The following is a 21,605-nucleotide window of genomic DNA, read 5'->3' as shown; positions in this document are numbered from 1 at the left end:
ATTGGTATGTCTCATGGTTTGACAAACACCGCTCTAGCTCCACCACCATTTATTGCAGATGTGGAGTTGTAACATAAACAGTTACGGAGGCTTGAGACAGATACGACGCGTTTCAATCTCTCTAGTTGAAAACTGATCGATTTGAATGGGTATTTTTTACGTTCGTTTACTTTGATTCACGTACTGATGCATCAATCGACTCAAAATAAATGAGCTCCATTCTTTTTTAAGTTTTATTTTTTCATTTTCTCTTTTAAAATATTAATTGACCTCATTTTGCTCAATATTCATTTGTCAACACTCATCATCAGTTTGCTGTCGCGGCTTAAGAAGACAGAATGTGAAAGACACAGCAGATGAAATACAAAAGATTTGAACTGAAGCCTGGTCAACAGTTTGGAAGACTGCTATGCTCACAAGTATAGCACAAACACTCACATGAGGTTCAATCTTTCCAAGCACCATGGACAAGAACAATTGATATCCTCATTGTAATTGCCGCAGAAAGCAAAACAATTTTATTCTTGTCTAAGGCTCGTTGGTCTAGGGGTATGATTCTCGCTTTGGGTGCGAGAGGTCCCGGGTTCAAATCCCGGATGAACCCTTTTGCAGATCTTTTAACAAGCTCAGACAGGCAGATCTCTGGCCACTGGTTGCAAACAGCCACCTCTTGGGCGCAGGACGAGGTGGCTGAATGGTTTAGGCGATGGATATTCACTAGTTGGCTCAATATCGCACTTCATTTAGAAAACCTGCAAAAACTAAGAGCAAATCTGACTTCCACTAACAAGGACATTGATTCCAATGTAATACACTTGAAATGACACCCAGCTCCTAAACCTAGTGAATATCTCATGCTCTGCATTGGCCGAGAATCAAACCCGGGTCAATTGCTTGGAAGGCAGCTATGCTCACCACTATACCACCAATGCTATGCGAAGCTCGTAAGCAACATGGAGACATCGATTCATATCCTGAGCGTCATTTTTGTGGAAAGTGAAAATTCTTTGACCAAACGGATCGTTGGTATAGTTGTACTATTATGGTTTAGGGTGCGAGAGGTCCCTGGTTAAAAAATCTATCATTTTAATCAGTACCTGTTACCTTCAGATTAGTCCCGTGACACTTGTGGAAAACGTAGGGCAAAACGGAGAACATTGTGACAAGTGGGGTCACATTAGTCTGTAGCCCAAAGATTTTGGATTCTACAAACAGATGTTTGCACATAGAGGGTTCCGACTTCAGACGAGTCCCCTGACACTTGTGGGGGACGTAGAGACAAATTGAGAACACCACCGTGTTCGTGAGGGTCTCCCCTTTCCAGGGAGTGTAAGTCAAACGGTTCAGATGCTACAGATGTTTTTGTGAGAAGACCGATTATTGGTATGTCTCATGGTTTGACAAACACCGCTCTAGCTCCACCACCATTTATTGCAGATGTGGAGTTGTAACATAAACAGTTACGGAGGCTTGAGACAGATACGACGCGTTTCAATCTCTCTAGTTGAAAACTGATCGATTTGAATGGGTATTTTTTACGTTCGTTTACTTTGATTCACGTACTGATGCATCAATCGACTCAAAATAAATGAGCTCCATTCTTTTTGAAGTTTTATTTTTTCATTTTCTCTTTTAAAATATTAATTGACCTCATTTTGCTCAATATTCATTTGTCAACACTCATCATCAGTTTGCTGTCGCGGTTTAAGAAGACAGAATGTGAAAGACACAGCAGATGAAATACAAAAGATTTGAACTGAAGCCTGGTCAACAGTTTGGAAGACTGCTATGCTCACAAGTATAGCACAAACACTCACATGAGGTTCAATCTTTCCAAGCACCATGGACAAGAACAATTGATATCCTCATTGTAATTGCCGCAGAAAGCAAAACAATTTTATTCTTGTCTAACTCTCGTTGGTCTAGGGGTATGATTCTCGCTTTGGGTGCGAGAGGTCCCGGGTTCAAATCCCGGATGAGGCCTTTTGCAGATCTTTTAACAAGCTCAGACAGGCAGATCTCTGGCCACTGGTTGCAAACAGCCACCTCTTGGGCGCAGGACGAGGTGGCTGAATGGTTTAGGCGATGGACTGCGTATCTATTGTGATATTCACTAGTTGGCTCAATAAAGCACTTCATTTAGAAAACCTGCAAAAACTAAGAGCAAATCTGACTTCCACGAACAAGGACATTGATTCCAATGTAATACACTTGAAATGACACCCAGCCCCTAAAACTAGTGAATATCTCATGCTCTGCATTGGCCGAGAATCGAACCCGGGTCAATTGCTTGGAAGGCAGCTATGCTCACCACTATACCACCAATGCTATGTGAAGCTCGTAAGCAACATGGAGACATCGATTCATATCCTGACCGTCATTTTTGTGGAAAGTGAAAATTCTTTGACCAAACGGATCGTTGGTATAGTTGTACTATTATGGCTTAGGGTGCGAGAGGTCCCTGGTTAAAAAATCTATCATTTTAATCAGTACCTGTTACCTTCAGATTAGTCCCGTGACACTTGTGGAAAACGTAGGGCAAAACGGAGAACATTGTGACAAGTGGGGTCACATTAGTCTGTAGCCCAAAGATTTTGGATTCTACAAACAGATGTTTGCACATAGAGGGTTCCGACTTCAGACGAGTCCCCTGACACTTGTGGGGGACGTAGAGACAAATTGAGAACACCACCGTGTTCGTGAGGGTCTCCCCTTTCCAGGGAGTGTAAGTCAAACGGTTCAGATGCTACAGATGTTTTTGTGAGAAGACCGATTATTGGTATGTCTCATGGTTTGACAAACACCGCTCTAGCTCCACCACCATTTATTGCAGATGTGGAGTTGTAACATAAACAGTTACGGAGGCTTGAGACAGATACGACGCGTTTCAATCTCTCTAGTTGAAAACTGATCGATTTGAATGGGTATTTTTTACGTTCGTTTACTTTGATTCACGTACTGATGCATCAATCGACTCAAAATAAATGAGCTCCATTCTTTTTGAAGTTTTATTTTTTCATTTTCTCTTTTAAAATATTAATTGACCTCATTTTGCTCAATATTCATTTGTCAACACTCATCATCAGTTTGCTGTCGCGGTTTAAGAAGACAGAATGTGAAAGACACAGCAGATGAAATACAAAAGATTTGAACTGAAGCCTGGTCAACAGTTTGGAAGACTGCTATGCTCACAAGTATAGCACAAACACTCACATGAGGTTCAATCTTTCCAAGCACCATGGACAAGAACAATTGATATCCTCATTGTAATTGCCGCAGAAAGCAAAACAATTTTATTCTTGTCTAACTCTCGTTGGTCTAGGGGTATGATTCTCGCTTTGGGTGCGAGAGGTCCCGGGTTCAAATCCCGGATGAGGCCTTTTGCAGATCTTTTAACAAGCTCAGACAGGCAGATCTCTGGCCACTGGTTGCAAACAGCCACCTCTTGGGCGCAGGACGAGGTGGCTGAATGGTTTAGGCGATGGACTGCGTATCTATTGTGATATTCACTAGTTGGCTCAATAAAGCACTTCATTTAGAAAACCTGCAAAAACTAAGAGCAAATCTGACTTCCACGAACAAGGACATTGATTCCAATGTAATACACTTGAAATGACACCCAGCCCCTAAAACTAGTGAATATCTCATGCTCTGCATTGGCCGAGAATCGAACCCGGGTCAATTGCTTGGAAGGCAGCTATGCTCACCACTATACCACCAATGCTATGTGAAGCTCGTAAGCAACATGGAGACATCGATTCATATCCTGACCGTCATTTTTGTGGAAAGTGAAAATTCTTTGACCAAACGGATCGTTGGTATAGTTGTACTATTATGGCTTAGGGTGCGAGAGGTCCCTGGTTAAAAAATCTATCATTTTAATCAGTACCTGTTACCTTCAGATTAGTCCCGTGACACTTGTGGAAAACGTAGGGCAAAACGGAGAACATTGTGACAAGTGGGGTCACATTAGTCTGTAGCCCAAAGATTTTGGATTCTACAAACAGATGTTTGCACATAGAGGGTTCCGACTTCAGACGAGTCCCCTGACACTTGTGGGGGACGTAGAGACAAATTGAGAACACCACCGTGTTCGTGAGGGTCTCCCCTTTCCAGGGAGTGTAAGTCAAACGGTTCAGATGCTACAGATGTTTTTGTGAGAAGACCGATTATTGGTATGTCTCATGGTTTGACAAACACCGCTCTAGCTCCACCACCATTTATTGCAGATGTGGAGTTGTAACATAAACAGTTACGGAGGCTTGAGACAGATACGACGCGTTTCAATCTCTCTAGTTGAAAACTGATCGATTTGAATGGGTATTTTTTACGTTCGTTTACTTTGATTCACGTACTGATGCATCAATCGACTCAAAATAAATGAGCTCCATTCTTTTTGAAGTTTTATTTTTTCATTTTCTCTTTTAAAATATTAATTGACCTCATTTTGCTCAATATTCATTTGTCAACACTCATCATCAGTTTGCTGTCGCGGTTTAAGAAGACAGAATGTGAAAGACACAGCAGATGAAATACAAAAGATTTGAACTGAAGCCTGGTCAACAGTTTGGAAGACTGCTATGCTCACAAGTATAGCACAAACACTCACATGAGGTTCAATCTTTCCAAGCACCATGGACAAGAACAATTGATATCCTCATTGTAATTGCCGCAGAAAGCAAAACAATTTTATTCTTGTCTAACTCTCGTTGGTCTAGGGGTATGATTCTCGCTTTGGGTGCGAGAGGTCCCGGGTTCAAATCCCGGATGAGGCCTTTTGCAGATCTTTTAACAAGCTCAGACAGGCAGATCTCTGGCCACTGGTTGCAAACAGCCACCTCTTGGGCGCAGGACGAGGTGGCTGAATGGTTTAGGCGATGGACTGCGTATCTATTGTGATATTCACTAGTTGGCTCAATAAAGCACTTCATTTAGAAAACCTGCAAAAACTAAGAGCAAATCTGACTTCCACGAACAAGGACATTGATTCCAATGTAATACACTTGAAATGACACCCAGCCCCTAAAACTAGTGAATATCTCATGCTCTGCATTGGCCGAGAATCGAACCCGGGTCAATTGCTTGGAAGGCAGCTATGCTCACCACTATACCACCAATGCTATGTGAAGCTCGTAAGCAACATGGAGACATCGATTCATATCCTGACCGTCATTTTTGTGGAAAGTGAAAATTCTTTGACCAAACGGATCGTTGGTATAGTTGTACTATTATGGCTTAGGGTGCGAGAGGTCCCTGGTTAAAAAATCTATCATTTTAATCAGTACCTGTTACCTTCAGATTAGTCCCGTGACACTTGTGGAAAACGTAGGGCAAAACGGAGAACATTGTGACAAGTGGGGTCACATTAGTCTGTAGCCCAAAGATTTTGGATTCTACAAACAGATGTTTGCACATAGAGGGTTCCGACTTCAGACGAGTCCCCTGACACTTGTGGGGGACGTAGAGACAAATTGAGAACACCACCGTGTTCGTGAGGGTCTCCCCTTTCCAGGGAGTGGTCATACGATGTTGTAGGTCAAACGGTTCAGATGCTACAGATGTTTTTGTGAGAAGACCGATTATTGGTATGTCTCATGGTTTGACAAACACCGCTCTAGCTCCACCACCATTTATTGCAGATGTGGAGTTGTAACATAAACAGTTACGGAGGCTTGAGACAGATACGACGCGTTTCAATCTCTCTAGTTGAAAACTGATCGATTTGAATGGGTATTTTTTACGTTCGTTTACTTTGATTCACGTACTGATGCATCAATCGACTCAAAATAAATGAGCTCCATTCTTTTTTAAGTTGTATTTTTTCATTTTCTCTTTTAAAATATTAATTGACCTCATTTTGCTCAATATTCATTTGTCAACACTCATCATCAGTTTGCTGTCGCGGCTTAAGAAGACAGAATGTGAAAGACACAGCAGATGAAATACAAAAGATTTGAACTGAAGCCTGGTCAACAGTTTGGAAGACTGCTATGCTCACAAGTATAGCACAAACACTCACATGAGGTTCAATCTTTCCAAGCACCATGGACAAGAACAATTGATATCCTCATTGTAATTGCCGCAGAAAGCAAAACAATTTTATTCTTGTCTGAGGCTCATTGGTCTAGGGGTATGATTCTTGCTTTGGGTGCGAGAGGTCCCGGGTTCAAATCCCGGATGAGCCCTTTTGCAGATCTTTTAACCTCTTGGGGCTAGGTGGGACGCTAGCGTGCCACCTGTGGTGCACTCCATCAACAGCAGGTGCATTTCAAGAGCGGCAAATTTGAATCCAAATAAATGTCAAAATTCAAATTTTTCAAAAATACAACTATGTTACACCATTTGAAAGATAAACATCTCCTTAATCTAACCACGTTTTACGATTTCAAAAAGGTTTTACGGCGAAAGCATAAATTTAGAGTATGTTAGGACAGTACATTTACAAGAGTTGTGTGTAATGTTTTGTCAAGTCAAAGACAGGGTCACCAAAACCATAAAACCAGCTAAAATGATACACTAACCTTTTACAATCTCCATCAGATGACACTCCTAGGACATTATGTTAGACAATGCATGCATTTTTAGTTCTATCAAGTTCATATTTATATACAAAAACAGCGTTTTACTATGGCATTGATGTTGAGGAAATCGTTTCCCTCCAATAACCGGCAGTCAAGTCAGCGTCACAAATTAAATAATTAAAATTAGAAAACATTGGTAAAATATTATATTGTCATTTAAAGAATTATAGATTTACATCTTTTGAACGCAATCAACTTGCCAGATTTAAAAATAACCTTACTGGGAAATCACACTTTGCAATAATCTGAGCACTGTGCCCAGAAAAATACGCGTTGCGATACAGACTAGACGTCATGTTGGGGAGATCTAAAATCGAAAATACTATGTAAATAATCCATTACCTTTGATTCTCTTCATCAGATGTCACTTCCAGGTATCACAGGTCCATAACGAATGTAGTTTTGTTCAAAAAAGCTCATCATTTATGTCCAAAAATCTCCGTCTCGTTAGCACATGATGTAAGCCAGCCGGACTTCTCGTCATGAACGAGGGGAAAAAATATATTTCCGTTCGTTCAAACATGTCAAACGTTGTATAGCATAAATCATTAGGGCCTTTTTTAACCAGAACATGAATAATATTCAAGGTGGACGAATGCATAGCCTTTTATAACGTATTGGAACGAGGGTACCCAACATGAAGTAGCGCGCCAGGTGTCTAATGGGACATCACCGTTCCATGGCTCTTGTTCGGTCAGATCTCCCTCCAGAAGACTCAAAACACTTTGTAAAGGCTGGTGACATCTAGTGGAAGCAATAGGAAGTGCCAAAATATTCCTAAACCCCTGTGTTTTTCAATGGGATAGGTTTAAAGTCAATACAACACATCAGGTATCCACTTCCTGTCAGAAAATGTCTCAGGGTTTTGCCTGCCAAATGAGTTCTGTTATACTCACAGACACCATTCAAACAGTTTTGGAAACTTTAGAGTGTTTTCTATCCATATATAATAAGTATATGCATATTCTAGTTACTGGGTAGGATTAGTAACCAGATTAAATCGGGTACATTTTTTTTATCCAGACGTGCAAATGCTGCCCCCTAGACCCAACAGGTTAACAAGTTCAGACAGGCAGATCTCTGGCCACTGGTTGCAAACAGCCACCTCTTGGGCGCAGGACAAGGTGGCTGAATGGTTTAGGCGATGGACTGCGTATCTATTGTGATATTCACTAGTTGGCTCAATATCGCACTTCATTTCGAAAACCTGCAAAAACTAAGAGCAAATCTGACTTCCACGAACAAGGACATTGATTCCAATGTAATACACTTGAAATGACACCCAGCCCCTAAAACTAGTGAATATCTCATGCTCTGCATTGGCCGAGAATCAAACCCGGGTCAATTGCTTGGAAGGCAGCTATGCTCACCACTATACCACCAATGCTATGCGAAGCTCGTAAGCAACATGGAGACATCGATTCATATCCTGAGCGTCATTTTTGTGGAAAGTGAAAATTCTTTGACCAAACGGATCGTTGGTATAGTTGTACTATTATGGTTTAGGGTGCGAGAGGTCCCTGGTTAAAAAATCTATCATTTTAATCAGTACCTGTTACCTTCAGATTAGTCCCGTGACACTTGTGGAAAACGTAGGGCAAAACGGAGAACATTGTGACAAGTGGGGTCACATTAGTCTGTAGCCCAAAGATTTTGGATTCTACAAACAGATGTTTGCACATAGAGGGTTCCGACTTCAGACGAGTCCCCTGACACTTGTGGGGGACGTAGAGACAAATTGAGAACACCACCGTGTTCGAGAGGGTCTCCCCTTTCCAGGGAGTGTAAGTCAAACGGTTCAGATGCTACAGATGTTTTTGTGAGAAGACCGATTATTGGTATGTCTCATGGTTTGACAAACACCGCTCTAGCTCCACCACCATTTATTGCAGATGTGGAGTTGTAACATAAACAGTTACGGAGGCTTGAGACAGATACGACGCGTTTCAATCTCTCTAGTTGAAAACTGATCGATTTGAATGGGTATTTTTTACGTTCGTTTACTTTGATTCACGTACTGATGCATCAATCGACTCAAAATAAATGAGCTCCATTCTTTTTTAAGTTTTATTTTTTCATTTTCTCTTTTAAAATATTAATTGACCTCATTTTGCTCAATATTCATTTGTCAACACTCATCGTCAGTTTGCTGTCGCGGCTTAACCTGTTTAGGATAGGGGGCAGTATTGACACGGCTGGATAAAAAACATACCCGATTTAATCTGGTTACCACTCCTACCCAGTAACTAGAATATGCATATACTTATTACATATGGATAGAAAACACCCTAAATTTTCTAAAACTGTTTGAATGGTGTCTGTGAGTATAACAGAACTCAAATGGCAGGTCAAAACCTGAGAGATTCCTTTACAGGAAGTGGCCTGTCTGACCATTTCTTGAACCTCTTTTCCATCTCTATCATTTACTAAGGATCTCTGCTCTAACGTGACACTTCCCACGTCGTCCATAGGCGCTCAGAGCCCGGGAAAAAACAGAATGTCGTCATTCCAGCCCCAGGCTGAAACACATTATCGCCTTTCTCAAGTGGCCGATCAAGGGACACTGGGCTTATGCTCGTGACCCCGACCGCCCCCGCCTTTGGGATTTTTTCCTCTGTTTGCCGAAAAGGAGATTCCCTGTCGGAATATTATCGCTTTTCTACGAGAAAAATGTCGTAAAAATTGATTTTAAACAGCAGTTGACATGCTTCGAAGTACGGTAATGGAATATTTAGAATTTTATTGTCACGAATTGCGCCATGCGCGCGACACTTCTTTACTATTTCGGATAGTGTCTGGAACGCACGAACAAAACGCCACTATTCGGATATAACGATGGATTATTTTGGACCAAACCAACATTTGTTATTGAAGTAGCAGTCCTGGGTGTGCATTCTGACGAAGACAACAAAATTTAATGAAACTTTTATAATAGTAAATATGATTATGGTGAGTGCTAAACTTGCCGGGTGTCTAAATAGCGAGCCCGTGATGCCTGGGCTATGTACTTAGAATATTGCAAAATGTGCTTTCACCAAAAAGCTATTTTAAAATCGGACATATCGAGTGCATAGAGGAGGTCTGTATCTATAATTCTTAAAATAATTGTTATGCTTTTTTGTGAACGTTTATCGTGAGTAATTTAGTAAAATGTTAGCGAATTCCCCGGAAGTTTGCGGGGGGTATGCTAGTTCTGAACGTCACATGCTAATGTAAAAAGCTGGTTTTTGATATAAATATGAACTTGATTGAACAAAACATGCATGTATTGTATAACATAATGTCCTAGGGTTGTCATCTGATGAAGATCATCAAAGGTGAGTGCTGCATTTAGCTGTCTTCTGGGTTTTGGTGACATTATATGCTGGCTTGAAAAATGGGTGTCTGATTATTTCTGGCTTGGTACTCTGCTGACGCAAGCGTCCCACCTAGCCCATAGAGGTTAAGGGCCCAAGCAATATACCAGCCTTAGTAAAGTTGAACATTTACTTCTAGGCCTTTGACTCTACAGCACTCACCAGTTATCTAACCAGAAGTCCATAGGTCATCCCTGTAGACTGCCCAAAACTAGTGCATTACAGCTGTAGACTTATCATATAGTTAAACTTAGGATAGCGCCTAAGCAACACACCAAGTAGGAAAAACCCTAGATATGTCATTAGAGACAATGCCATGATAATCATTTTGCCAGAACATTGGACATATATAGAATACAGTCCAATTAGATGATTTTTTTTTGTGTGAGAACTATATTTTCTATATTTTTTTGTTTTGTTTATGCTTTCATTCCTTTTCGGTTCAGTTCCTTTGACACTTAGGAAGTGATAGAGCCATAAACAAAGTCCCCATACAACCATCACTTATTGCCACAACGCCGCTCATTGGGGAATGAATGTAATTATATATATTTCATGAGTGTGTGTGCGTTGTTAACATCTGCCTAAGTTACTGCCCAGATCTTCCAGTCTGGACGATGGGTCCGGAACAGCGACCCCAAATCCGGACACCCACAGCCTATCCTTGTGGCGGCATGCCCGCTGTCAGAGAGCCCACCAAGGTAAACCACCAGAGGGGGGGACCGCAACGGCGATCACCAACCAGGACATCCCCTGGCCCTTCCTGGGGTACTTTGCAGCTTCCAGGGAACCTACCAAGGTACACCACTAGAGGAGACCGCAACGGCGATCACCAACCGGACATCAACTGCCCATCCTTGTGGTGGACTGCTCCGCTTCCAGAGAGCCTATAACAGTTCTACCAACGGGACATCACGTGGTCATGATTTTATGTTGATTTGTAACTTGCAGGATAAACAAGATCCAAACCACCAGGGGGGGTATGTCATGACGTTGGCCTTTTTGAGTACAGGGAGGACAGTTGACCCCCTCCCCCCCTTTGCACCATCCCCCAACCTACCTTCCCTCACCCAGTCCCTGTGTGAAGGAGTGGTAAAATTCCAGGAGAGTCTCTGGCCACATGGCCCATAGAGAGACACAGGAAATTCTTCCAACTCACAGAATTGGGGAGCCAAGCGACATTTGTGTTCTGGAGAAGGTATGGAAGACTGGTGAAGAATCCAGCTACGAACTGGTCTGCTTGGTACAATTTTGTGATACTCAGAAGAGACAATATAGCCATATTACCATAAAACTGTTTATATAATAGCCTCAGCTTGAGACTTGCATCCACATGGTTGTATAGAATGTATTAAGAGCATCGAGGGGCGCCGAGAGGCAGGGGCTGGGACAGGTGGTAGCTCGCCTCGCGGCGGACCGCCAGCTCGATCCCGAGATCCAACTACGAGCTTTTTAACTGCAGAAACTTTAAGATACGCTATTGGAGCTGGAATTACCGCGGCTGCTGGCACCAGACTTGCCCTCCAATGGATCCTCGTTAAAGGATTTAAAGTGTACTCATTCCAATTACAGGGCCTCGAAAGAGTCCTGTATTGTTATTTTTCATCACTACCTCCCCGAGTCGGGAGTGGGTAATTTGCGCGCCTGCTGCCTTCCTTGGATGTGGTAGCCGTTTCTCAGGCTCCCTCTCCGGAATCGAACCCTGATTCCCCGTTACCCGTGGTCACCATGGTAGGCACAGAAAGTACCATCGAAAGTTGATAGGGCAGACATTCGAATGAGACGTCACCGCCATAAAGGGCGCGCGATCGGCTCGAGGTTATCTAGAGTCACCAAAGCGGCCGGGGCAACCGAGATTGGCCCGCATGGGTTTTGGGTCTGATAAATGCACGCATCCCCGGAGGTCAGCGCTCGTCTGCATGTATTAGCTCTAGAAATGCCACAGTTATCCAAGTAACGTTGGAGCGATCAAAGGAACCATAACTGATTTAATGAGCCATTCGCAGTTTCACTGTACCGGCCGTGTGTACTTAGACTTGCATGGCTTAATCTTTGAGACAAGCATATGCTACTGGCAGGATCAACCAGAAAGCCACTCACAACATAGAGGTTGTACCTGGGCACACTAAGCGGAGAACAGCCAGGGACCACTCCTATCCCGTGAGGGGAGGAGGCCCTAGGTCAATCCACCGTGCGCCCAGCGGGAGGCCCTGAACTGCCCGTGGCCAGAGCCACAGGTGCCGGGGCACCGCTTAATCAGGTATCTTGTCTTAGCTGGAGGGTTTATTCGGAACACCATCAACGTGGATAAAAGACAGGGTTTGAGAAATACATGTGTTTCTGGCGCCGGTACGGCATGGGTGAACGTCATCCGCAGGCATAGCTACCTGGGTACTCCACTCCCCGAACCGGAACACCAATGTAGGGCCACTGAGACAGACGGGTCGGCTAGATCTCGCACGAACGGAGCGCGGCTGAAGCTTGTCATCAAGGCGTGGATAACCGTCTCCGACAGGGGCTCCCCCGATAGAGGCAATTCCACGTGGGGCGGGAGGAACCGTCCGTCTGAACACCGACCAAAGGCCAATATTCAATTACCATACTTCGAAGCATGACAACCGCTGTTTAAAATCAATTTTTATGCCATTTTTCTCGTAAAAATGCGATAATATTCCGACCGGGAATCTGCGTTTAGGTAAACAGACGAAAGAAAACAAAGCATGGGGTCGACGCGGGCACGAGCCTGAGTCTCACAGTACTGTGACCAGCCACTACCCAAACGCGCTACTTTTTTTCAGCCAGAGCCTGCAAAGCCACGATTCAGCTTTTTGCCGCCTTCTGAGAGCCCATGGGAGCCGTAGGAAGTGTCACGTAACAGCAGAGATCCTCTGTAATGGATAGAGATAATCAAGAAGGGCAAGAAATTGTCAGACGGGACACTTCCTGCATGGAATCTTCTCAAATGAGTTCTGTTATACTCACAGACACCATTCAAACAGTTTTAGAAACTTTGGAGTGTTTTCTATCCAAAGCTAATAATTACATGCATATTCTAGTTTCTGGGCAGGAGTAATAATCAGATTAAATCGGGTACGTTTTTTATCCGGCTGTGAAAATACTGCCCCCTAGCCATAACAGGTTAACCATCCCTTAACCTCTATGGGCTAGGTGGGACGCTTGTGTCCCACCTACTCAACAGCCAGTTGAATCCTGTGGCGCGTTATTCAAATACCTTAGATATGATATTACTTAAATTTTTCAAAAATATGACTATTTTACACCATTTTAAAGATAAGACTCTCGTTAATCTAACCACACTGTCCGATTTCAAAAAGGCTTTACAACGAAAGCAAAACATTAGATTATGTCAGCAGAGTACCGAGCCAGAAATAAATCAGACACCCATTTTTCAAGCTAGCATATAATGTCACAAAAACCAAAACCACAGCTAAATGCAGCACTAACCTTTGATGATCTTCATCAGATGACAACCCTAGGACATTATGTTATACAATACATGCATGTTTTGTTCAATCAAGTTCATATTTATATCAAAAACCAGCTTTTTACATTAGCAGGTGACTAGCATGTTACTAGCATTCCCACCGAACACTGCCGGTGAATTTACTAAATTACTCACGATAAACGTTCACAAAAAGCACAACAATTATTTTAAGAATTATAGATACAGAACTCCTCTATGCACTCGATATGTCCGATTTTAAAATAGCTTTTCGGTGAAAGCACATTTTGCAATATTCTCAGTAGATAGCCCGGCATCACAGGAAAAGGTCTTTCCCGCCTGGCATGATGAAGCAGGTGGTGAGACTTACGGCTTTTATCAAACCTTCCTCACCCAATCCCACTGTTTTGGAACTGGTAAAGGAGAATACGGACCACTGGATGGACACTAATATGTGCATCTTAGTGGACCACTATGATTCAGTTCTGGCAGCAGGGCTACAGGAGGTGGGGAGATTCGATACTAACTCCTTTGATCGAGCGGTTTCTTGGGCAAGGGTAAGATGTAGACTTAAGTTTAGAGTCCTCAGTGGCAACGTTACAGGCTATGCTCCCAAAGGCAAGTGCTAGCGAGGTGGTAGGTCCAGGCCAATTGACTATGGAGGCCTTCCCGCCCTTGTCGGGTGTCCTGTCTCCAGCCCCCAGTAATGTGGTGGGAGTGGGAAATGGTAGTCCAGCAAGTGGTTTAGTTAAGGGTGGGGCTAAGAACGGACCAAAGAGGAGCACCCCTAGGATGCCCCCAAGTCTACCAGCTTTAGAGCTGGATTCAGTCTCCCAGAGGGGGAAAACTATCTCGGTTATGGCTGAAACATATTCCCCTAGACCCCAAGCATTGGCTGGAGATCCATTAACAATAGAGTTGGTCCCAAGGGGGGTGGAGATTGGAAAACAAACACAGGTGAGGCAGGCTCTTGTTAACCTCTTGGGGCTAGGTGGGACGCTAGCGTGCCACCTGTGGTGCACTCCATCAACAGCAGGTGCATTTCAAGAGCGGCAAATTTGAATCCAAATAAATGTCAAAATTCAAATTTTTCAAAAATACAACTATGTTACACCATTTGAAAGATAAACATCTCCTTAATCTAACCACGTTTTACGATTTCAAAAAGGTTTTACGGCGAAAGCATAAATTTAGAGTATGTTAGGACAGTACATTTACAAGAGTTGTGTGTAATGTTTTGTCAAGTCAAAGACAGGGTCACCAAAACCATAAAACCAGCTAAAATGATACACTAACCTTTTACAATCTCCATCAGATGACACTCCTAGGACATTATGTTAGACAATGCATGCATTTTTAGTTCTATCAAGTTCATATTTATATACAAAAACAGCGTTTTACTATGGCATTGATGTTGAGGAAATCGTTTCCCTCCAATAACCGGCAGTCAAGTCAGCGTCACAAATTAAATAATTAAAATTAGAAAACATTGGTAAAATATTATATTGTCATTTAAAGAATTATAGATTTACATCTTTTGAACGCAATCAACTTGCCAGATTTAAAAATAACCTTACTGGGAAATCACACTTTGCAATAATCTGAGCACTGTGCCCAGAAAAATACGCGTTGCGATACAGACTAGACGTCATGTTGGGGAGATCTAAAATCGAAAATACTATGTAAATAATCCATTACCTTTGATTCTCTTCATCAGATGTCACTTCCAGGTATCACAGGTCCATAACGAATGTAGTTTTGTTCAAAAAAGCTCATCATTTATGTCCAAAAATCTCCGTCTCGTTAGCACATGATGTAAGCCAGCCGGACTTCTCGTCATGAACGAGGGGAAAAAATATATTTCCGTTCGTTCAAACATGTCAAACGTTGTATAGCATAAATCATTAGGGCCTTTTTTAACCAGAACATGAATAATATTCAAGGTGGACGAATGCATAGCCTTTTATAACGTATTGGAACGAGGGTACCCAACATGAAGTAGCGCGCCAGGTGTCTAATGGGACATCACCGTTCCATGGCTCTTGTTCGGTCAGATCTCCCTCCAGAAGACTCAAAACACTTTGTAAAGGCTGGTGACATCTAGTGGAAGCAATAGGAAGTGCCAAAATATTCCTAAACCCCTGTGTTTTTCAATGGGAGAGGTTTAAAGTCAATACAACACATCAGGTATCCACTTCCTGTCAGAAAATGTCTCAGGGTTTTGCCTGCCAAATGAGTTCTGTTATACTCACAGACACCATTCAAACAGTTTTGGAAACTTTAGAGTGTTTTCTATCCATATATAATAAGTATATGCATATTCTAGTTACTGGGTAGGATTAGTAACCAGATTAAATCGGGTACATTTTTTTTATCCAGACGTGCAAATGCTGCCCCCTAGACCCAACAGGTTAATGGCCCTGAGAGGTTCTTATATAGCAATGTTGTCCTACAATGGAGTAATACTATTGCCTCTGTCTGACTCTGGCCAGGAGGAACCTGGAGTTGGAGGGGAGCGGGACCCGTGTGAGGTTGCGATTGGGAACCTAGAGGGGGAGGAACAGATGATGATAAGTGACGACAAAACTGAACTTTTCCTGAATACGTCCTTGTCTGAGCCCCCAGGGCGGTCCCAATTTACCGCCGCTCCGGTTTCCCCGCTGTTACTCCCCTCGGGGACTTCTCCTCTTGGCCGAGGTAAGAGTAAAATAGTGGGACTCATATCAGCCGAAGCCTACCCAGGGGTTTCCTCCTCTTCCTCCTCTATCCCGGTGATTAATTTACCTGTTAGGAGGCCGGGATCAATTAACCTTGAACCAGTTAGACACCCAAATTCTACCAGGAACATTTTGGATTGGGAACTTACAATTAGAAAACCAATTGTTATAATTGGAGACTCTAATATTTCACGGATACCTGGGTTTACCGATTCCAGAGTGCAAGCAGATGGCTTCCCTGGGGCTACATTCCACCACTTAAAAGGAGTAGTAGAAAAACTAGAACATCCAACAGTGGAGAAGGTGGTGTTATCAGGAGGGCTAAACAACTGCCTGTTGAAACAGCTGGCGTTGACCTCCTGGAAGCAACTACAACAACTGTTGAAAGTGGCAGAAAGTACATTTCCTAATGCAATACTCTGTGCCTATTATTAACTACTCAGATAGACTGGAAAAACAGCAACAGTCACTCTTGGATCAACTTAATCGAAGGATCCTAGAGCAATGTAATTATTTACCTGAGATTAGTAAACTTAGGTTTCACACATTGCCACGGGACCCAGTACATTGGACACCTGAAACAGGACATACCATCTTAAATTTTTAGTTGGATAATTTAAACAGGTAAGGGGAGAACAGTGCTTTAACCTGTTAGGGCTAGGGGGCAGCATTGACACGGCTGGATAAAAAACATACCCGATTTAATCTGGTTACCACTCCTACTCAGTAACTAGAATATGCATATACTTATTACATATGGATAGAAAACACCCTAAATTTTCTAAAACTGTTTGAATGGTGTCTGTGAGTATAACAGAACTCAAATGGCAGGTCAAAACCTGAGAGATTCCTTTACAGGAAGTGGCCTGTCTGACCATTTCTGGAACTTCTTTGCCATCTCTATCATTTACTAAGGATCTCTGCTCTAACGTGACACTTCCCACGTCGTCCATAGGCTCTCATAGCCCGGGAAAAAAGAGAATGTCGTCATTCCAGCCCCAGGCTGAAACACATTATCGCCTTTCTCAAGTGGCCCATCAAGAGACACTAGCTTATGCGCGTGACCCCGACCGCCCCCGCCTTTGGGATTTTTTCCTCTGTTTGCCGAAAAGGAGATTCCCTGTCGGAATTTTACCGCTTTTCTACGAGAAAAATGACGTAAAAATTGATTTTAAACAGCGGTTGACATGCTTCGACGTACGGCAATTGAATACTTTGAATTTTATTGTCAGGAATTGCGCCAAGCGCGCGACACTTCTTTACTATTTCGGATAGTGTCTGGAACGCACGAACAAAACGCCGCTATTCGGATATAACGATGGATTATTTTGGACCAAACCAACATTTGTTATTGAAGTAGACGTCCTGGGTGTGCATTCTGACGAAGACAACAAAAGGTAATGACATTTTTATAATAGTAAATATGATTATGGTGAGTGCTAAACTTGCCGGGTGTCTAAATAGCGAGCCCGTGATGCCTGGGCTATATACTTAGAATATTGCAAAATGTGCTTTCACCAAAAAGCTATTTTAAAATCGGACATATCGAGTGCATAGAGGAGGTCTGTATCTATAATTCTTAAAATAATTGTTATGCTTTTTGTGAACGTTTATCGTGAGTAATTTAGTAAAATGTTAGCGAATTCCCCGTAAGTTTGCGGGGGGTATGCTAGTTCTGAACGTCACATGCTAATGTAAAAAGCTGGTTTTTGATATAAATATGAACTTGATTGAACAAAACATGCATGTATTGTATAACATAATGTCCTAGGGTTGTCATCTGATGAAGATCATCAAAGGTGAGTGCTGCATTTAGCTGTCTTCTGGGTTTTGGTGACATTATATGCTGGCTTGAAAAATGGGTGTCTGATTATTTCTGGCTTGGTACTCTGCTGACATAATCTAATGTTTTGCTTTCGTTGTAAAGCCTTTTTGAAATCGGACAGTGTGGTTAGATTAACGAGAGTCTTATCTTTAAATGGCTGTAAAATAGTCATATGTTTGAGAAATTGAAGTAATAGGATTTTGAAGATTTTGAAAATCGCACCACAGGCTGGCAGTGGATGTTACGTAGGTGGGACGAATTCGTCCCGCCGGTCCCATAGAGGTTAATACAGCTCCACCTTCAAACATTACTAATCTCTCGCACTCATATATGCTTTCTGAGATAGAAAGAAATGTATTGGAACGGGGATTGTCTTTTATCCCCACTCCCGGAATTTTAGACCGGATGGAGCTTCGTAGGGACTTACACATATATCATAGGAGGCTGAAATTGTTGGATCATTTTAATTATGATACTGACATTCCGTTTGTACCGTTTACAGATCCCTCGGTTTGGGAACCCAGAATACAATCGATATCTCCATCCATCTAAACATTGATTAGGAAGGATCTCGAGGCATTTAGGCGCTTCCGACCTGGGCCGGTAACTGGGGGGAATATGACGGTATCGGAGTCAGACACTATTAAATTGTTGGGGTCAAACCGGAATATAGTTATTAAGCCTGCAGATAAAGGATCACATATTGTAATCATGGATAGAGTACAGTACTTATTGGAAGCTAACAGACAACTGAATAACCCGAAAAATTATGTTGCATTAGATCACTCTATTCAATCTGAAACCAAAAACATGATTAAGATGATATTGTTGGAATTGCTTGAAAAAAAGTTTATCATTTCAAAGCAATATACCTATCTTCTGGGCCCAGATGTACCTAGACCGCGACAATTTTATCTCCTCCCAAAAATCCATAAACCTTTGGAAGAGTGGTCGGTGCCATTTCAGATCCCTAGTGGACGCCCAATTGTTAGTGACTGTGGATCGGAATCATATCGAATTGCTGAATATATTGATTATTTCATCAATCCACTATCACAGAAGCATGCTTCCTATGTAAAAGATACATATGATTTTGTTGGTAAACTTAAAGGTCTTGAACTACCATTGGGGGCGTTTTTATTTCAATAGATATCAACTCACTATACACAAATATTGATACCCCTTTGGGACTGCGGGCAGTTAAACGGGCCTTTGATAGGTTTCCTGACCCTCAGCGCCCGGATAAAGAAATCTTAGATTTGTTGGAGTTGAGTTTTTGAGGAATGATTTTAATTTTAATGATAAGTTTTATCTTCAGATCCATGGAACGGCCATGGGGAAGAAGTTTGCCCCAGCCTTTGCCAACTTATATATGTGTTTTTGGAAGAGACAGTGTTTGTGAAGTGTAAGACCCTCCCCTCTTTGTATCTTAGGTATTTGGATGACATCTTTGGGATTTGGGTGAATTCTATGAGGGAGTTTGAGTGTTTCTTGGAATCCCTAAATACACATCATCCTGCAATTACAATATCCCACAATATACAAAGAGACAAACTAGAGTTTTAGACAATCAGGTTTTCTTTGTACCTTCTGAGGGGCAGACTAAATCATTGGCTACTAAAGTCTTCTTTAAGGAGACAGATAGGCATGCTTTGCTACATAAGGCAAGTTATCATCCAAAACATACCTTTAGAGGGATAATTAAATCCCAGTTGATCCGGTTCAACAGAATTTGTACATTGGGTGAGCATGTGGAGGAGGCAACAACCATTCTTTTTGAAGCTTTGAGGCCACGGGGATATTCAAAACGTTTCCTTAGGGAGATAAAAGCAGAGGTAGGAAAATTATTCGGAATGGAAGAAGGTTACAATAAAACAGCAGAAACACATAATCTGATACCATTTGTTGCTACATACTCTGGGAGTCTGGGTGGATTTAGCAGGACGTTGAGGTCTAACTTCCGGGAAGCGCAACAAGCGGTGGATGGGCTGTTGAATTGTAGAATAATCTCAGCATATAGGAAAAATAAAAACCTTGGGGATAAATTAGTCCACTCTGCCTTCCGGCCGAAAGAGGTACCCAACAAATTGGAAAAATATCTGGAGAGACCAAAATATATTACTAATGCCTTCTCGGGCTTGGGGTTCCCTATAAGACAGAGAATCGAATTGTCAACGGTAAACTTGATTTATGTAATTAAGTGCAAATTGTGCCAAAAGATGTATATAGGAGAAACCAAGAATGCACTACAGGCTAGACTAAAACAACACCTATACAATATGGCTAAAGGTAATAAGAGCACTGTGTTGTATTTACATTTTAGCCTACATGCAATTGATCATTTGAGTATCTTTGGTCTGGAGACAAACGGGGGCTGGTCTAGGAAACAACGACAGGGGATGGAAAGAATTTGGATTGGGCGCCTCCAAACAATAGATCCCAAGGGCCTGAATGAAAAATATTAAATTTATTCTGGCTTATTTACCTGGTGGGAGGTGCCATCTCTGGTGGGGTTGGATGAGTGGAGTTTTTGGTTGGGGGATAGGATAGTGGGGGGCTGTGGGAGAACCGCGCAAGATAAATGTTAGTTTACCAAATAATTTAATTATTTATTTATTTTTTATATATGTTTTCAAGCACTTATTATTAATATTATGGCACTTATTTTATTTATATGATTAGATTTATGTTATTATTATTTATTTATTGTGGCGTGGTCTTACCTTATCTTTTTTATATACCCCCATAGCACTTATTTTGAGTTGAAAGCACTTGTATATTTAGTGGGGTATGTTTGTCTATTTATTTATCAAAGCATTTATTTTTATACTTAATTATGTCTCTTTTTAATCGTTTATTTATGATTTATATATATTTTTATATGCTTTTTTAGCATTTATGATGGTATTTATTTTATGTATATTAATTTTCTGTATCTTTTAGTGTGGCGTGGTTTTATTTTACTTTTTTTGAGCACTTATCTGAATTTGATAGCACTTATTTTTACACTCAGTGTGGGACGTTGATCCGTTTATTGTGGTCTTGCCTTTGTGTAGTAGCACTTATTATTGCCCTGTATCGGTACTTTTTATTTGTGTGTTTGTCGGGCGGTTCCCCACTCCTGAAATTCTACTCCTCGAAATCCTGATTCCCTATCCTAGACCCTTATATTCAACCCTAATTCTAAAATCCTAATTATCTACCCTAATTTATAGATCCTCATGCCTAACCCTAACCTCTAGACCCTATATCTGACCCTGATTCTTGGGTTGATCTTAACTCTAACTCCAAGCCCCAGTTCTCAGGTCCCAACCCTAATCTTTCACTTTCACCTCAACCTCTGCACCTTTCTTACCTAACCCCTACCCTAACCCTCATATCCCTTTATCTAACCCTAATCCTCATACCCCCTTATTCAACCCTAACCTTTATACCCCCTTATCTAACCCTAAGCTCAACCCTTTATATCCCTATATTTAACCCTTACATCCCCTTATTTCTAACCCTAACCCTTATATCCTCTTATCTAACCCTAACCTAATCCTAACCTTTATACCCCCTTATCTAACCCTAACCCTTATACCCCTTTATCTAACCCTAACCTCAACCCTTTATATCGCTTTATTTAACACTTACATCCCATTAGTTCTAACCTTAACCTTT

The 21,605-nt window shown here is 41.8% G+C and overlaps 2 non-coding genes and 1 pseudogene across 2 annotated transcripts; 2 read left to right on the top strand and 1 right to left on the bottom strand.

Annotated features, from left to right (window-relative positions):
• The first annotated feature begins 532 nt into the window (after positions 1 to 532).
• On the top strand, positions 533 to 604 carry trnap-ugg (transfer RNA proline (anticodon UGG)). The gene has a single exon. It is a non-coding gene; the product is annotated as a tRNA-Pro (tRNA).
• Positions 605 to 6,113: 5,509 nt separating this feature from the next.
• On the top strand, positions 6,114 to 6,185 carry trnap-ugg (transfer RNA proline (anticodon UGG)). The gene has a single exon. It is a non-coding gene; the product is annotated as a tRNA-Pro (tRNA).
• A 5,221-nt stretch (positions 6,186 to 11,406) lies between these two features.
• On the bottom strand, positions 11,407 to 12,025 carry LOC145876439 (uncharacterized; annotated as a pseudogene).
• Positions 12,026 to 21,605: the final 9,580 nt, after the last annotated feature.

Source organism: Salmo salar, unplaced genomic scaffold (assembly GCF_965601325.2).
Source record: "Salmo salar unplaced genomic scaffold, fSalSal1 ptg000588l, whole genome shotgun sequence".
In the NCBI taxonomy this organism is placed as follows: domain Eukaryota; kingdom Metazoa; phylum Chordata; class Actinopteri; order Salmoniformes; family Salmonidae; genus Salmo; species Salmo salar.
Note: the sequence above shows the minus strand (reverse complement) of the source record. Positions and strands in the feature narration are given on the sequence as shown.